Here is a 17380-nt window from a genome sequence, read left to right as displayed (position 1 = left end):
GTGTGGTACATAAAGAACAAGGGAACAGACAAGCCTCGAAATGGGTGTATAAGGATAATGTGGATGAAGAGAAAATAGAAAATAATATTTATTAAAAAAAAAAAGTCAAGTAAGATAAATAAAAAATGCACATAAATACATAAAAGTAAACTCAGTAAGGAACAGAATAGAGCTAGGGATTCTCTGTAAGGTTAAGATCCTATGCTAACTTGCAAAGTTTCATTGCATTCTAGTAAAGTAAAGACACATTTCCTTGTGAAAAAATTTGGTTGAGATTTCATGAATATGTTATTATGTATACAAAACTTTCCAAGAATGATGATTGAGTTGATTACCAGGTTATGTAATGGATCTTTCACCGGTAAACCAAACAGATTAGAGAAGTTGGCAAATTTAGGAAACAACCAATGACGCAAATCATCCCAAAAGGCATGAGCAAAGTTACATTCATAAAATAAATGATCTGTAGTTTCAATGTGTTCATCACAGAACGAGCAGTTATTATGATCTAAACCAAAATGACGTCTCAAGAATTCAGCAGAGGGGTATATTTCATTGAGAATCTTAAAGTGGACCTCCTTCGCTTTTGTCGCAACAGGAAACTTGAAGAATTTCGATCTTAGACTCTCGGCCTCTTTTTTAGAGAAGAATTGTAGAATTGAATTTCTGTTTGATGAGAACAGATAATTCTTTAACGAGGGTTTGCCGGATTGTGAAAATAGGCAGTTTAAATTAGTGAAGTTATGACCATTCACCAAAAGGGAAGGGAGATTCGGGCTTACATTGTTTTGAAATAAATTTTATGACATCACAATAACAGATTGAGGTATTGCTTTGATAACACTGTTGTACTGACCTCTGTCATTTAGGTTAAATTTAGAACAAAAGTCCTCAAAGGGCAGAATGTTTCCTGTATTATTCAGCACAGACCACATTCCTTTTTCTAACCAATTTTGAAAAAATACAGATTAACTTTTCAGTAACACATACCTGCAATTCCATATTGGGGTGTTATGGGGGCTAAAATTGTGTTTGTAAATCATTTTCCAATAACGTAGTACCTGTTGATGGAAGAGCGATAGTTTGATGGGGAGCTTATTTAATTCAAAGTCACATCTAAGGAGGAAGTTGATGCCTCCTAATTTCCTGAAAATGTGGTTTGGGATGTGAAGCCAAAGGCTGTTTTCGTTTCTCACAAAGGATCTGAGCCAATTCATTTTAATAGTGCCATTAATCCAGGCTATATCAATAACTTTAAGACCACCTTCTTCATAATCTTTAACCAAATTCCCTTTCCTAATGTACTGCGTTTTCCTCTTCAAAATATAATTGAAGTTAGCCTGGTTTGGATTTAATAGCATTTTTGGATAATGACAACAAATTTAACAGTAGATTTGACAGGGATATTATGAATTATTGCTAGAGGGGAATTATGGATTGGTAACAATTCACATTGTTTAAGGTTTAGTTTTAATCCAGATGCTTTAGAAAAAAAATCAATTACTTTCAGGACTTTGGGAATTTGGTCACTATTTCTTATAAATATTGTTGCATGGTCTGCCTGTTGGCCAATTGCCAGTTGTTTGCCAAGCACCATTAACTTCCCAAAGTCTGTATTTTTAATAAGAATTGAGAGCATTTCCACTGCTGCAATGAATAGAAGGGGAGGGATGGGACAGCCTTGTTTGATTCCTTTGTTAATCGAGAATCTTGGGCGTGTACCATGTGGTAACAAGATTTAACTATTAGTATCCTTGTAAAGTATTTTATCTACAATAATGAAGTTTTCTCCAAAACCAAATAATTCTCGGGTATGAAAGATAAATTTGTGTTTAACTGTGTCGAACGCTTTAAAAAAAATTCTAAAAATAAAATGAAACCTTCATCTTCAATGAAGTTATTGTATTCCAGTAAGTCAAGCACAAGTCTTGTTGTGAATTGACCGCCCTTTAATAAAACCAGATTGTGTATCTGAGATGATTTGTGTGATACCAGATTTCAGTCTGTTCACATAAATGTGTGTAATTTTGTAATCGTTATTGAGTAAGGTTGTAGGTCTAAGGTTGTCGATTAGTTTGGAATCTTTACCAGGCTTAGGGATGAGTGTGATTATTCCCTGCTTCATATAGTTGGAAGAGTTTTAGAATCAAGTATTTCTTTTAGGATATGTTGTTTATTAAATAGCGATGATGTGAAGATGATGAAGGACACTCCGCTGACACTGTCTTGCTTGTATATAAAAAGGTTTATTACAAGAAGTACAGCATCAAATCAAGCACCTAGGAAGCCTGAGAGAGAGTTCGAAGCGAATATGAACAGCTCTGCCTAACGGCTCAATTTACCCTGCATATATAGGTTGGTTGTTTTGATGAACTTTGAGACAAAATCTGACAAGTCACAGAGAGACAATCTCGATGGAATCCAACCTTTCACCTAGCTTATCTATCCTTGACCTAAGCCATGATAAAATCTTGACCTAGGCCCCTAACTGATCATATAAGACCCTGGTCATCACATAACATGTGGCACGTCAGATACTACAGATATTGAAAATAAGGTCTTCTAAATAAATCCAGAAATGTCTATAAAAATTGCTAGTTAGACCATCTGAACCCGGAGATTTGTCTAAAGCTAAGCTTTTCATTGCATTTTCTACTTCACTCATATTGATGTCTGCCTGGAATACTTTTTTGTAATGCTCATCCACTCTAATCCATTCCTTTATATGCTCAAAGAAAGCATCAGCTTCTGAGGATGAATAGGAGGAGGAGTACAGTTCACTGTACAATTTGAGGATTTCCTTGGAAATTAAATCTGGGTCAGTACATTCTTGATTATCTATAAGAACAAGTAGTGTTCTTATTGCATTCTGCTCTTGGCTTTTTTTTCTCCAATCTACAAAAGTAAGCTGAGCTTCTCTCTCCCTCTTCTATCCACTTGGCTCTCGATCTAATATATGCTCCTTTGGCTTTAGAGATGTAAATGTTATTTAATGAAGATTGAAAGAGTAAAAGTTTTTGTCAGTTATTTTCATTTAGCGAGGGTTTATTACAAATATAGTTTATTTCTTTAATTAATTCTAGCTCTTTTTTTCGGTCTTTTTTTTTTCTATATTTTGCTATTTGAAATAGAAATCTGACGTACTTTATATTTAAGAAATTCCCATTTATCTCTGTAAGTTGTTAAATTTGAGTCTGTTATATCTTTGAAGGTTGTAATTATTTCCTGGCAAAATACTTCACTTTTCAGAAGATTTGAATTAAATTCCAGTACCTTTTTTTAAATAAAATCAAGTTTAATCATGCAATGATCAGTTCAAGGTGCAGCAGAAATTGTAGAGGTAGATTCCAGCCCAGGCCCATTAACTGACACCAACCAAAAATTGATTCTGGATTTGATTGAGCCATCAGGTTTAAACCACGTGTAGATTCTGGTATCTGGATTATTTGCCACATATCTTTCAGGTTAAACACACTTCAAAATTCAAGTAAAACTGGATTATAATGGTGACTGATATTTTGAAGGCTGTCTATCAAACCATTCAGCTATCACCATATTATAATCACCTCCAAATACTAAGTTTTCAGTGGGATATCTTTGACATAGATCCCTGACTGTCTTTGTGATTTCAGAAAACATATTTTTGTTTTGATTAAGGTCATTGTACCCATAAATATTACCTAGGATCAGAATCATCATTGGTTACAAAAACACAGGTTAACCAGTGACACAGTGGATCTCTAACTGAAAGATTTTTTCCAGAGAAGTTGTGTAATAGTATGGCAACACCTGCAGATCTGTTTGTGCGGTGACCTTCACATTTTTGCAAAATGGGAAGGTTGATTTTCTTTTAATACAATCTCTCAGACCCCTAGCATTAAGTGAAACAAAAGAAAACTTTGAACTGAAAAAAGACAAAAGATAGCAGAAGAGCAAACAATACCAGATAGAAGAATAAGTTTACAAACAAGTATGGATGTTAGTTCTGTAACTAATCACTGTTGTGTTGCCCCTATTTAACTTTAGTAAGTGTAGTAAAATGAAAAACATATCTTCTTGTTCTTCGATACTGAGTGATTTTAAGTGAACATGGATACGTATACAGCCTCGAAAAGGGATGTAATCTATAGGATGCAGAGATTACACCTAGTGCAAAGTGAGATTTATGTTAATTGCAGCTGTACTGCATGTCAACTCGGCTTCTTCTCCGGAGCCTTTGTGCTCCACTGTCTCACAGGTTAACTTATATTGCAGCGGTGCCTGGATAGTGTGATGTGTGTGGTTGTGCTGCTGCTGTGGTCCTGCCTACTGCCTCCTGCTGCTGCTGTTATCATTAGTCATACTTTTACTGTTGTTATACATATATAATTATTGTCACATATGTATACTATCAGATATTAATATATACTTTCAACATATTGTACCACAATCGCTGTAATTATTAATTATTATAATATTATTACTTTCATTATTGTTGTTGTAAGCTACTGTCATTACCGTCTGTCCTGCATCTCTCTCTGTCTCTGTCTCTCTTTCTGTCTCATTGTGTCATATGGATTACTGTTAATTTATTATGTTGACCTGTTCTGTACGACATCTATTGCATGTCTGTCCATCCAGGAAAAGGGATCCCTCCTCAGTTGCTTTTCCTGAGGTTTCTACCCCCTTCACCCTTTATAGACTACTTTTAGCATATAATGAATAAAAATAGAAAATATTGAGCGCCATAACGTATCTAAAAAAAACCCCACCTTGAAGTATAACTGAGATACAAACTGAGGGCTCAGTAAATTGCAACAAGAAATTGTTTTAACAGTAACACATAACAGAGATTTAATGCATCAACATGTATCAAAAGAGTGAACCTGAGATATTTTAAACGCAGAACCTCCAGGGAAGGATTTTTAAAGTGTGAGGTACATGACCCGTTGAATTCTGTGGAACATCTAATCTAGTGCAACTCTTACACCATTAATGTACCTTTGTAGTACACATTCTTCCCAGCAGTTCTGGCTTGCTCCATTTTCGGCCATGCGGCTTCACAAGCCTCTCGGTCAGCGTTGCAGAAATCTTGCTTGAAGTGAATCCCTAAGTCTTTACAAGTCTTAGGGCCCTATTTAGATGGTCTAAAACTTGAAGCGCCGGACGTGCGGCGCATGGGCGTGTCCCAGTCACTTGCTAATTAAACAGCGCGTTTTCAGACTGTGCGCCATGGCGGAGAGTCTAAAAGGGCTGGACTTACTCTGTGAATTAGTCATGGGTGTGTTTTGGGCGTATCATTCAATAAGCCAATCAGAGGGTCACCTCTCATTCCCTTTAAAAGAGGCGGGATTGGAGCGCATGGCGGAGAGCTAGTTAGATGGCGGACCTACCAACTGGAAAGAGTGAGCGTTTCACAGCTGAGAAGACAGATCTCCTCGTGCGGGAGGTGAAGGCCTGTCAGAACCAAATCTATGGGGACAGCAGACAGGCACCCAAGCTCCCCGGGGTAAAGCAGGCGTGTGATCACTAATACAAGAAAGATCTTACTAAATATCTGTGGAATATTATTCAAACCTGTTTTCATCATATAACAGAGCACAGCTGTCAGGACTGCTGCGGAGCTCCCCAAGGTGCTGATCCTGCAGCTAGGACCTGTTCAGCGTTTTCTCCCCCACCCACGTTTGTTAATTGTTTTCACATGTTTCCTAGAGCTGTGTTCTGCCTCTTATTTGCATGTGTGTCCTCTCTACACTCAGATAACAATATAATAATATAATATAATGTATAACATGTTAAAATAAATGCAATGTGTGGGCTTTGGTTTTCAATCAAAAAAATGATTGATTGGTCAGATAATTTCACAATTTCATTTGTCATTATTATAAATTATCCATCTGTCCATCCATCTTCTAACCGCTTCATCCTCTTGAGGGTCGCAGGGGCCTGGAGCCTATCCCAGCTGACATTGGGCAAAAGGCAGGGTACACCCTGGACAGGTCGCTGGACTATCGCAGGGCTGACACATAGAGACAGACAACCATTCACGCTCACATTCACACCTACGGACAATTTAGAGTTATCAATTTATTACAAATTATGATGATCATTATTACTGCAATTAGATCATTCTGATTAATGACTGACCATTAAGACGTGTTTCTGATAAATATTTTAATGTGCACAATAATAACCTTTCACATTGTAATCATATTTTTATTTGTTATCTTTTGCATATGTGTGGCTGCTCCGTGTGTGTCTGAGCAGAGTGCACGCGCGTTGTGCACCCGCCCTAGAGACCTAACTAGCAATGCGCCATGACTGCACCTGACCACTCCTCATTTTTAGACCAACACACCCAGAGAAGCGCAAGTTCATTTGCTAGTTAGACGACGAGGGCGCAGGGCGTGAAAATGACAACTGCGCCTGCATCTAAATAGCAATGACACGACATGGATTATGCGCCTTCCGCTGTCTGCTTTAGACCATCTAAATAGGGCCCTTAGAGTTCTTGGACAGCTTCCAAAGAGCATCTCGGTGGTGTCTCATGGTGAACTGAATGATGACTTGACAGTGTCAATGAAGGTTTCAATCGATGTAGCCCACTGCAGCACAATCTTGGACAGGATATCTGTGACAACATCTTGAATACGTTCATTATCCTTCTCTTTTAGACCATGTATTTTGAGGTTCCAGCGCCTCTTGTACCTCTCCAGCTCCGTCACTTTTTCTTTCAGATCCGCATTTTCTTTGATGAGATGGGGCATTTTCTTTTCCACTGCTTGCATCTTAACTGTGCATTCTTTAACCTCAGCTGCATTCATCTCCACAAGCCTGGAGATGTTAGCCACCATGACAGAGTTTTCTCTTAGCTGGACACCGAAGTTGTCCATTTTAGCAGTTAGCTTCTCTGTTGCCTCTATGAGCGCCTTGTGTGGGACTAACAATGTAGTTTTTTGTTGGAGTAACAGGAGGGCATTTTCTCTTCGTACCAGCGGTGGTTGTTAAATCCATCTGGGAGTAGTCATGGTCCCTCGCGCTAGCTTGGGCCGAAACTGCAGGTAGCTTAGCTTCAGTCTTCCCGGACAGCATGTTGGTTCAAAAAGTAGTTTTAAATTCAACTCGTACTTTGAAGTGGAGCAAATGCTCACTCAGAAATTCACGTCAACATCAAGTTTTCATGTTAATTTCAGGGCAGTTGGACAAGAGCTTAGAAACGACAGCCTGTCTTGTCCGCCATCTTGCCGGTCGCTGCTTTGTGGTAAATACAAAACTTGAAGTGAGCTTTGTTCTGATTGGACGATCATAGGTATGCTCACTCTGGCCAATCAAGGAGGAGCTTGGTGAAAATATATACCCGGTTTTTGCGGCATGGTGATATTAATTTATCAAATTCGACGGGAAATAAAGAAAGAAGAGAAATGTCTGGACGCAGGAAAGGAGGCATCAGTAAGGCTAGAGCAAAATCTGTTCTTCTCGGGCCGGTCTTCAGTAGTTCCACTAAATTTACTAAATGTATTATTTGTTACTGGGCAATATGTTTCACTTAGGGGGAATGTAAGGCTCATGACTTTTAGGTTATATATTTATTCAGCTTTAATGTTGTAGGTTACCAGAGCAATAGCTTTATTGTCCATTGCTCCCAATGCACAGACTTAGAGTACTTGTTAGAATTGTTATTATTGTGCATTAAAACTAACATAAGCAATATTTAATCCAGGGACAATTTAGGAATCCTGGGCCCTCATTCAGTGGCAGGCGGCAAATAAGACCCTTTTTACAGGCCGATGTAACTCAGCCAAATCTGGATTAAGTACTTAATTTGAGTGTTTGTAACATTGCACACATGTCTGTCAAAGGGTTACAGCCAGATTGTTGCAGTCTTCATCATAATGGTTAGTATCTTATTAAAGTAGTGCGTCACTTTACTTTGTCCTGTATTTGTTTTGCCCAAGGACTTCATTACCACTACCAGGCTGCCAATAACAGCAAACCAGAAAAACAAGAAAGGAACAACCTAAAAAACAATATACAAGGTAAAACATCAGTTTCTCTGCTTGATATTGCACTGTAAGTCTTTCTGAGATTTCTTAGCTTTAGTCTGCCAGGCCATCTATACAACCTAACACATCCTTTCAGTTTAACAATGTGACAAGTGATAACCTGTTTTCAGGAGCTAAGAGACCCACCCACAGGAAAAGGGGTAGAGGCCCCAAAGTGGGGCGCCCGGCCGAGTTAAATGACTACCGACCAGTGGCCTTAACATCACACATTATGAAGACCCTGCAGCACCTGGTCCTCCATTTCCTGAAGTCAGAGGTCACTATTGCTGTGGACCCCCTCCAGTTCCTATCAGGAGCACACGGGAGTGGAAGATGCGGTTCTTTACATGCTGCACCGGGCCTACATGTACTTGGAGGAGCCAGGGTGTTGTGTGAGGATCCTTTTACTTGACTTTTCAAGTGCTTTGAATACTATCCAGTCCCCCATACTGAGAGACCGGTTGGAGGGGATGGGAGTAGATCACTTCCTGACCTCCTGGATAATAGACCACCTGACGGAGTGGCCTTAGTATGTCAGGCTTGGAAGCTTTCTCTTTGGGATGATCAGGAGCATCACTGGTGCTCCACAGGGAACTGTTTTAGCACTGTTCCTGTTCACAACTACAACTCAGAGTCCTGTCACATACTAAAATACTGGGACGATACAGCTATTGTGACTTGTATCAAGAACGATCAGAAATGGGAGTACAGGGACCTTGTGGATGCCTTCAGGGACTGGTGCAGTAAGTGCTGTCTCCACCTGAATACAGCCTAAACCAAGGAGATGTTGGTTTATTTCAGAAGAAAGAGGTCACACCATCAACTAGTCTCCATACAGGGGGAGGACATTGAGGTGGTACACACCTACAGATATCTGGGGGTCCTCTTGGATGATAAACTGGACTGGTCCTCTAACACTGACGCCCTCTACAGGAAGGGGTAGAGCCGCCTGTTCTTCCTGCAGACACTGAGATCCTTTGATGTGAGTGTGGAGATGTTGACCATGTTCTATCACACAGTGACATGCTGCAGTGTGTTGGGGAAGCAGCTTGACAGACAAAAACACCAAGTGTTTGGACAGGCTGGTTATAAAATCTGGCTCAGTGCTCGGCAGGAGATTGGACCCACTAACTGTCGAGGAGAGGGACACATTGAACAAAGTGAAAGCTATAATGGACAATAGCAGACACCCTCTCCACAACCTCCTGGAGTGACAGAGGAGTAGCAGCAGCAGCAGCAGCAGCTGGCTCATCTCAGAACAGAGCGTTTCAGGAGATCCTTCGTCCCCATGGCAATAAGACTGATTAATACGCCCTGAATCCAGTCACACACACACACACACACACACACACTAAAGGCCCTGACACACCAAGCTGATTGGCCGTCGACCAAAGTTGGGGCGAAAGTTGTTTTTGCGGTGTGTCCCACACCGTCGGCGGCTTTTTGGCCGATTGAGCATGTTGAATCGGTGGTGGAGCTTGTTAGTGAGAGAGATCACTCTGATTGGCTGTTCAGGTTTTATTTCCTCGCTTCTGTAGTGAGTGAATCTGCCTGTAGTGAAACCAGGGCTAACAGGTGCTTCCTCCTCAGCCTCCACTTCAGTCAGCTGCCCGATAAACCCACTGCTTCTTCCCACTTTAACCTGAATAACAAACCGGAGCTAGCTGGGAGGGATAACCGGAGGGAAGCACAGCCAGTCAGCCTCCGCTAGTCTCTGAACACCGAGCCCTGGTTTGTTAGGTTAAAATGGGAAGTAGCAGTGGGTTTATCGGGCAGCTGGGTGAAGTGGAGCCTGCGCAGGAAACACCAGGACCCTCTGGATGTAAAAGTCTGTGGACATGCTGCGGTGCTCGGCTGCACAGATAGGAAACCCCTTGGCTGACAGGATGTACCACTCTCTCACTCCGCTCTCTCTCACGCAGGCGCAGAACATACATGCTACTTGGCTGTCGGATGTAGTCCATGTAGTGTGTTCAAATGCAACTGACACAGGGCGACGTGAGGCGACATAGACGGCACAACAGTTGGCTTTCGTTGCCGCTAATTCTTTGATGTTGGTTTGGTGTGTCCGCACCTTAACAAATTCTCATAACTGGACTGGATGGACAATTTTAATCTAATCTCTATTTATGCACTTATTCTAATGTATTTTATTTTGTTTTTTTGTCTTTTAGGAGCTGCTGGACAACTGAATTTCCCTTTGGGAAAAATGAAGTTCTTTCTATTCTATTCTATTCTATTCTATTCTATTCTAAGCTGTATTGTGGCCTATACGAGCTAATTGGGGATGACACAGCTTATATAAAGGAAAAATGGGAAAAGGAAGGGAACTTTACTTAACAATTGGAAACTGGAATTTATGGAAAATTGAATAAACAACAATGGAAAAGTACTTAAGCCCTGTCTTGGAGAGAATTTGGATGGAAAAAATTCATTCAATTCTTTAAAACACCAGCACAGAATAATTTTTCAAATAAAAACATCCCATGTTGGAGGTCCTGTGGGGAAAAAAAGCAAACCATTACCATGTATTCTGGCAGTGTCCACTGCTCCTGAACAATTGAAAACAAACTAATAATATTATGGAAAAGGTGCTTAAAGCGCCAATCCCATTGAACTTTGTGACAATGTACTTGGGTATGAGACCGGACATTCTCAAGGAATTCGCAAATATATATGTTTAATATTTTAGTGATAGCGAGTAAAAATGCTCTCACGAGAAAATGGATGTCAACGGACGCATCCACAGTAGAGGACTGGATTGCTGTAATCCATCACATTTTTGTGATGGAAAAACTACATTTGTTTTACGATTAGAACAAGAGAAGTTTAAAAATTGTTGGATGTCTTGGACTAAAATCCACAACTACATTTGACTTTAACTGGACATGATCAGTGGAACGAAAACACCTCTTCCCCCCACAGTTTATGTTGAGCTACTCAGACATTACTTGTTGTAATTCAAGTCAGTTTCTTTAGGAGCACCTGAACACAGCCAGACCCCCTTCCTATTTTTCTTTATCTTTTCTAGCATATTGTGATTAGTCAGAAGAGGCGCTTCTGATTTACTACATTATGTATCAAGGTACAAAAATGAATTAATTCAATACGTGGTACTTATTATTGCTTTGTTTTATCTTCAACTATTTACCTATTCTTTTATTTTTACAAGGGTGATTTTGAAAAAAATTGAATTTTTAAATTTGTGTATTTCCTTCTTGCCAAATACTTACTTATATTATTCATTTATTTTATTTTATTTATTTATTTATTTTTTTACTGTGGGCAGACCGTGGCAAGGCCCAGCTTTGATTTAGAGTTTAGAGGATACTATTACATTTGTAAATCAACCAAAAGCCCACAGATACTTTAACTGATACAGGTAACAATGAAATGATGGGCAGAGACAAAAAATTCTCCCAAGATTACAGTTTATTAAACAATCTAATAGGACAAAAAAAGGTATATATTAAAATGGGAATCCTATTAAAAGCTAGTATCAAAAAAAGGTACAAGATATATAAAAATGCAAAGAAGTACTACTTAAAAACAGCAAATTACATTAAAACAATGGAGAGCTAAAAGATGGCTAGCACAAACTGCAGACAGTAAAAGAGGGATGAGAAATCAGACTGGGATAAAGTACTCACCTATGCCGCTGTGCACCATGTGCGCGCATGCACACACACACACACACACACACACACACACACACACACACAGCAAAATAAGAGAAATGTGATTAATGAAGGAGGTGCAAAAACTACCACAACACACAGGTGAGAGGGGTGTGAGGTAGGGGGGAGAAACTCTATCACCAAAATCCTCCACCTTCAATGGTCACACAGTGGCAATCCTGTCACATCCAAACAGAGACAAGAGAAAAACAAGTTAAATGCACAGTACTGTCACACTATAACATTAACCTCTTGGGGGAAACAAGAGTTTCACAAAGAGCTGGCTGGCGATTCACAAACTAGCTCAGGATTTCACCAACATAACTCAAACAAACAGAAGAGAAACAAAATGAGCAAACCAAAATCACCAAGTATAAAACAAAATCAAAATGAACATAACAGCAGTGGCAGTAGCATCTACAAAAAGAGCAGATTAATGAATTAATGTACTGCCAAATACATAAAACAAAATGCAACACTGATCTTTACCTCTCCTGCCTGACTACTACTGTAGGACCTCTCACACAGAAGGTCAAATACACTGGGGAGCAAGGGTCGCTGTGGAGCAGGATCTAAGGTACAAAGCAGAGGGTAAATCACGGCATTTCACTTAGAAAAAGGAAAACAGCAGAGGGACAAAAAAACTGTACCAAGAGTGAGGTGTGGGCTTATATACTGAGCCAAACAAATTGAAAAATAGGAAGTAGGAGGGGCTGAGGCCTGCCTGACCCTATACGGTGGCTCAAGAGGAACATAACTGGCTGCATTCCACCCTGGGGGTCTTAAATTGATGGGCCGACAATTTACTAAGACCAGGGTCTGAATAGTGTTGGCACAGAACTGCTGGCTAAGTATCTGGGAATTTGTAGCCCCATTTGCCCTACTCCTTACTGTCACTGGCAAGTGGTGGGGATTTGAATGTCTACCGGCTGTCCGCATGGGTAGACCTTCTCGTTGCCTCAGGAGGGGAAACTGGACAGGAACTGGAGCTAGCTGCAGCCCTAGGTGAAGCTGCATCAGGAGCTCCTAAGTGTGACACTGGGCTCACCTCAAGCGGAGTCTTTTGTGTGACTGGCCGAGTGCTCACTGGTCTAATTGCGAGTTGTACCACCACGCACAGGTCATGCTCCTCAACATCAGGGCTTATCATAGCTTGGCTAGGGCTAGCTGTAGGGACAGGGTCAGGAACATGTACAGGTCTAAACATAGATGGATGTACATGGTGTACTTCTGTCAATCGGTCCAGTGGAGTGACGGCATACACAGAACCTCCTTGCCGGTGGGCTTCACCACTTGAAAGATCTCAGGGGCCCAGACATCCTGGATCTTATCCCTCCCTCTATGGGAGAGGTTACGGAGGTAAACAGGTTGTCCCGCTGGTAACATCTCCCCCTGGGCCTGTTGGTCTGACCTCTCCTTCCGATGGGCTGCAGCCCATTTCATCCTTTGCCGGGCATTCTCCACGGCCACCTGCAGTCGTCGGTGATGCTCCCGGACCCAGTCGCAGATTTCGCCTGTAGTGGGCTCCTCAACACGGCCTAGCAGAAAGTTTACAGGCAGCTGTGGTTCACGAACAAACATCAGCAAAAACGGCGACTGACCTGTAGTTTGGTGTGGCATAATATTATAGCTGAACACCACCTGCTGGAGATACTCTGGCCATTTGTGTTTCTGGTCAGCTGACAAGGTGTGCAGGAGGTCATGGAGGGTCGAACGTTCATATTGGCCATTTCCCGGGGATGATAGGAAGTGGTTCTGGACTTCTTAATTCCTTTCAAATGACCCAACTGCTGGAATATGGTGCTCTCAAAGCTGCAACCCTGGTCAGAGTGTGATCGAGCTGGGACACCATACTTGTAGAACCACTCCTTAGCACATCCGCCACTGTAGAAGCCTGCTGATCTCTGGCAGGGACAACCTGGGTAAACTTTGAGAAAACATCTGTCAGCACCAACACTTGTTCCCTCCCATCCCTAGCAGGCTCTAGCAATGAGAAGTCAATGGCCAAGATTTCATTAGGCCTGGAAGATGGCTCATAGGAGCACAAACCCGGGGTTGCATATCTTTTGCCACACAGCATCTGATCAATGTTCCCATATGTGGCCAAATACACAGCTCCCAGATCAGCTCTATGGTGTGCTCGATGCCCTGCCTACACATGCTGTCCTGTTGTGATCTGAATCAATCGCATAGACCAGACGTGTGCTGCAGGGCAATGCTGCTTTGTTTTAACTATGTTCAACAAACCAGCTAGCAAGAAGCAAAAAACCTTGCACAGTTTGTCCCAAACAACCCGTGTAAGCTCCATGTAGATAACGTTAGCTAAATGATGACTAATTAATAGATAGCAAGTTAAGCTAGTTAACAAGAATACTAATGTTATTGTTACCTATGTTAAATCGCTTGCTAGCTAGTTTCATGCTAGGAATAAACCCACTCCTCCTTAATTTCTGCGCAGAACTTGTGCTCACTATTGCTTTGCACATATTTAGTAGAGAGTAAAAAAATATTGTCTAATTATCAAAGTGGATTCCTTAGGGGAAGAGGGACAATGGATAGTGTCTTATGTCTAGAATCAGAAATAAAGAAAGCTCAGACCAACAGAAATGGTGATTGCTGTATTTTTTGATGTAGAGAAAGCATACGATATGTTATGGAAATAGGGACTACTCATCAAACTCAATAAATTAGGTATAAATGGAAAACTGTACAACTGGGTATTACATTTCATGTTTGGGAAAAGAATAGAAGTTAAAGTGGGTACAGAATATTCTAAAATATATCTAGTTGAGAATGGAACACCACAGGGAAGTGTCTGCAGTCCAGTCCTGTTTGATGTCATGATCGATGATATTTTTGAGCAAGTGGAGCGAGGTATAGGGAAGTCATTGTATGCTGATGACGGGGCCTTATGGATAAGGAGACGGAATCTGAATTATATACAGAAGAGACTGCAGGCAGCAATTGAGAAGGTGGAGCAGTGGGCAGATGAATGGGGCTTTAAGTTATCTGTTGCAAAGACACAAGGGATATGTTTTACTAGACATCACAAAGAGATCTCCTTGAAACTATATGGCCAAACATTTGAGCAGGTCAGAGTCATAAGATTACTAGGAATGTGGTTGGATGAAAAGTTGACTTGGAGGCATCACATTGATAAAGTATGGGATAAGTGCAAAAGGGTCAATAGTCTCTTAAGATGCCTGTCAGGAAGAGACTGGGGAGCAACCAGAGCATCACTGTTAAATATATATCAGACAATTATGAGAGCAACACTAGCCTACGTGTCTATAGGGTATTTATCAGCAGCAGAAAGTCATCTTAAAAAGCTGGATGTACAGCAGGCACAGGGACTGAGGATATGTAGTGGAGCATATAAATCCTCTCCAGTAGCAGCCATACAAGTGGAAATGGGGGGAACAGAACAGAAGAATGAAACTTATGTTAGCATACTGGGTCAATCTTCAAGGGCATAGTACTTTACAGCCTGCTAAAGCCATCCTGGAGGACTGCTGGGAACATAATGACTCTAATTTTATGAGCTTTGGATGGATAGGGAACATAAAAACAGAACAAGCAGGTTTAGATCATATACAATTCAGTCCGACAGTCCCATATTCATGTACTCCTCCCTGTCTATTTATTGAACCATCAGTAAACTTTGAAATACAGCAACAACTGAAGAAAAGGAGTAAGCAAGTCTCTGCTGGGAGGGTAGCTCAGAGTTATCTGGAACGACACTTCTCAGACAAAACAATGAGTTTCACCGATGGGTCAAAAGACCCTGATACTGGACGAACAGGAGCTGCAGTTTTCATCCACACCACAAAGTACATATCAAGAAAAGAACCACAGATCATTTATCAGTATATCCAGTTGAGCTTTCAGCTATTATATTAGCTCTGGAGTGGATAGAAGAAAACAACCGTAACAATGCACTAATAGCATCACACTGTTTGGCAGCACTTACAAGTATCAAACCATGAAGTCATGTAGGCAAGATCTCATAACTGAAATACATAATCTACTGAACAGAATACACAAGAGGGGTCTGATGGTCTGCTTCATTTGGGTTCCTGCCCATGTAGGAATAGAAGGAAATGAAGGGGTAGATTTTCTGGCCAAACAGTCACTTAAATCACACACTGTAGATACAGAAATTCTGTTAAGTAGGGCAGAGGGTAAATCAGTAATTACGAAACATGTGGAAAAAGTGTGTCAAGAATACTGGGACATCCAAGACACCTAATACAGAAACAGGTTGGGTTGGGAAGAAGGATGGGCAGCAGCTGGAGGGAAGAGGCAGTGATCACACGACTTAGGATAGGGCACACGGGACTGAATAATACACTACATAAAATAGGTAAACACCCTGATGGCAAATATAATCACATGTGGTCAGTCTGAATCTGTCCAGCATGTTCTGTTGGAGTGTAGAGCATATGAGGAGGAAAGGAGGGCGCTGATAACAGCAGCAGAGAAAGCCAAGATATGTTTAACTATAGGGAACCAAATGATATACTCAGACATCAATATATCTAAAAGATACAAGGCTGATGGAAAAGATTTAATTTCCTCTTTTCTTAAATCATTTTTCATTTATTTTATTTTATTTATTTATTTATTTATTTATACTCTTCTTATACGAAGAAGAAGAAGAGGAGGAGGAGGAGGAGGAGAAGAAGAAGAAGAAGAAGTTTGCGTGCAATGTTGAGAAGAACACCTTAATTGTAGAGAAGAAGAGCTTTATAGCTTTCATGTGCAAAGTTGTCAATGTAGCTACAAGACAAAGAAAAAGCGACAGAATTAAGACAGTGGTGGCTGAGGAGTTAAAGACGTGAGAGCGGAAGATATACATGGATTGTTGAGCACAAATAATGATGGAGGGTCTCAGAATGCTTTTTAATCTTATAATGGTATTCGATCTCTTGCAGTGGAATGCTAGAAGCTTAATTGCGAATGGTCAAGAATTCAAAAAGTTTATAGCAGAATCCAAAATTAAACCTGATATTGCTTGTGTTCAAGAAACTTGGCTTTGGCCCCACCTTGATTTTATTCTACCTGGATATCCATCAGTAAGGTATGATAGAAGTGAGAATCAAGGTGGAGGTTGTGTAATATTTATAAGGGATGGGATAGCATTTAGAAGGATAAAAACCACATCAGAAATGGAATGTGTAGTTACGGAAATATGTAAAGTAGATGGGAACATTATAATAGTCACTTCCACAATAGATCACTTATATAACCCTTGTAAACCATTAAGTATATGGACAAGACATGGAGAAAGTAGATTAATTTAAATATCTGGGTATTTGGTTAGAACAAAAGGGCTTATGGAAAACACATGTGGAGAAAGGTGGAATCAAAATGCAAACAAGTTGTTAATTTAATGAGAGCTGTAGTGGGGGGCAAGAATGGGGAGCAGACAAACAGGCATTGATGTATATTTATAGGGCTTTGATGAGGTCGATAATAGATTATGGTTGCTTTGTGTATGGCGCAGCTGCCAAATCACATTTAGATAAAATTGATAGAGTGGTAAATGAAGCACTGGTGCAATGAGGTCAACACCAATTAAGGCAATACAGGTAGAATTAGGAGAAGTACCATTAGATCTAAGAAGAGATAAACTTATGCTTACATATGGGAGCTGTCTACAGGGGTGTGGTAATGAAAACT

General features: G+C 40.5%; 1 long non-coding RNA gene across 2 annotated transcripts in view; it reads left to right on the top strand.

Moving 5' to 3' along the window:
* The window catches only part of LOC125904340 (uncharacterized), a 20483-nt gene extending 9896 nt beyond the window's left edge, over positions 1-10587 (top strand). The window contains exons 2-3 of one of the 2 annotated variants that reach the window (XR_007451429.1): positions 7935-8015; positions 10196-10587. This is a non-coding gene — a long non-coding RNA (uncharacterized LOC125904340). Of the gene's footprint in view, positions 1-7934; positions 8016-8152; positions 8239-10195 lie in introns of those variants that run through there. The other variant, XR_007451430.1, reaches the window with a different exon arrangement.
* The last annotated feature ends 6793 nt before the right edge of the window (positions 10588-17380 follow it).

This window comes from Epinephelus fuscoguttatus, linkage group LG17 (assembly GCF_011397635.1).
Source record: "Epinephelus fuscoguttatus linkage group LG17, E.fuscoguttatus.final_Chr_v1".
Classification (NCBI taxonomy): Eukaryota; Metazoa; Chordata; class Actinopteri; order Perciformes; family Serranidae; genus Epinephelus; species Epinephelus fuscoguttatus.
This window is presented reverse-complemented; position numbering and strand designations above follow the sequence as displayed.